Source organism: Prorops nasuta, unplaced genomic scaffold (assembly GCF_024137725.1).
Source record: "Prorops nasuta isolate Cenicafe-Biocafe unplaced genomic scaffold, Cenicafe_Pnas_1.2 PNAS00068, whole genome shotgun sequence".
NCBI lineage: Eukaryota > Metazoa > Arthropoda > Insecta > Hymenoptera > Bethylidae > Prorops > Prorops nasuta.
This window is the reverse complement of record NW_027116865.1, coordinates 395,062-396,951: the sequence shown is the minus strand read 5'-3', so window position 1 is coordinate 396,951 and position 1,890 is coordinate 395,062.

Below are 1,890 nucleotides of genomic sequence, written 5' to 3'. Positions count from 1 at the left end.
GCCCCGGAGTGAGTACGTCCAACGATTCTGGATCATCATGTAACCGCGATATAGGTCGTGAATTTAGGCAGGCCTCAATCTTAGTCAGTAGTGTGGTCATTTCCTCGAAATTAGGCACGAAAACTCCGAGGGAGCGTTTCAGGTGGTGTTTCATACTTTTTACAGCACTTTCCCAAAGACCGCCCCAGTGGGGAGTAGCGACCGGAATGAATTTCCACTCGATTTCACGGATGGACTCGGTGGGTTGAGCGCGGGCGGCTTCTAAGGCACATCGGTAGGCGCGTTTTAGTTCCGCATCCGCTCCTTGAAAATTAAGGCCGTTGTCTGAGTACATAACGGCGGGTTTTCCACGACGAGAAATGAATCGAGACAGCGCAGCGAGGAAGGCCTCGGTATCCAATCGAGAAACGAGTTCCAAGTGAACAGCACGGGTAGATAGACATACGAACACTGCCACGTAACATTTCATGGATTTTGCGTTACGACCGTGATGCAATTTAACCAAGAAAGGCCCAGCATAGTCTACTCCGGTGTGCTCAAAAGTGAAGCTTCGCGAAACCCTAGCGGCAGGGAGTGATCCCATAAGCTGGTTACCGAGTCTAGCGCTTTCGCGAACACACGTGACGCACTTGTGAACGCATGATTTTACTAGATTTCGCGCATTCACGACCCAAAACTTTTGTCGCAACGTGGACAAAGTTAGTTGGAGCCCCCCGTGAAGTGTAGCTAGGTGCGTTTGCCTAATGAGTATGGCCGTTAAGTGGCAATCCGGAAGAATAATGGGGTGTTTCATTTGTTCAGGAATTTCGGCGTTCCGAAGCCGCCCCCCTATTCTTAGGATTCCTTGTGAATCAATGATCGGATGTAAGGAAAGAAGCTTTGACCGCGACGGTATACGTAACCCATGATTCAAGGCTGAGATTTCGCTCGCGAAGTGTGTTCGTTGAACAGCCTTTACCAAGGCTTCAATCGAACTGCGAATTTCCGATGCAGACAGGAGGGAGTCCTCCCATTGGCCGGTTTTCCTGGTCCGCTGGACAAATCGAAGAACATAGGCCATAACTCGGACCAGTTTAGACCAAGACGAAAACTTATCAAAAAACCAACACTCAGTTGTGTCGAATTGAGCGGTGAACGCTACCTTCCGACTTTCTTCCGCGGTTTCAAAGACCTGAACGGGATTTGCGGTGTGCTCACGGAGAAAAGCAGGCCCGTGCCACCAAAGTGAGTCCTCTGATAACTGTTGAGCACTGGTTCCTCTTGAGCACAAGTCTGCAGGATTCAACTTAGTGGGTACATGATGCCAGCTGGCTTCCGATAAATGCGTTTGGATATATGAAACGCGATTAGCCACAAACGTCTTCCAATGCACAGGTTGCTTTGCTATCCAGGCTAAAGCGACTTGCGAATCCGAATAGCAACGAATCGCATCACAACTCCCGACCAAGCTTCCCTTGACGTGAACCAATAACTTGACTAGAAGGGCAGCTGCGACCAACTCCAGACGAGGGATTGAAGTGGTCTTGATCGGAGCGACCTTTGTTTTGGACATCACTAAATGTACCGAGAGGTTACCGTCCTCATCAGTGAGGCGTTCATAAACGACTGCGCCGTACGCAAGTTCTGAGGCGTCACAAAATCCAATTAATTCGCGTTTTCCAGTAGTCAGTGATTGTCCGGTCCACCGTGGAATCCGTAAAGTCTGTAAGTCTCGGAGATGCTCATAGCACTTGAGCCATTTTGACTTAATAGTTTCAGGAATTTCTTCATCCCAAGAGAGTTTAAGCAACCAGGTGGATTGCATTAACTGCTTTAGAGTGATGATTATTGGAGAAATCCATCCCAATGGATCGAAGATCTTAGCATTCTCTGATAAGAGGATGCGTTTGG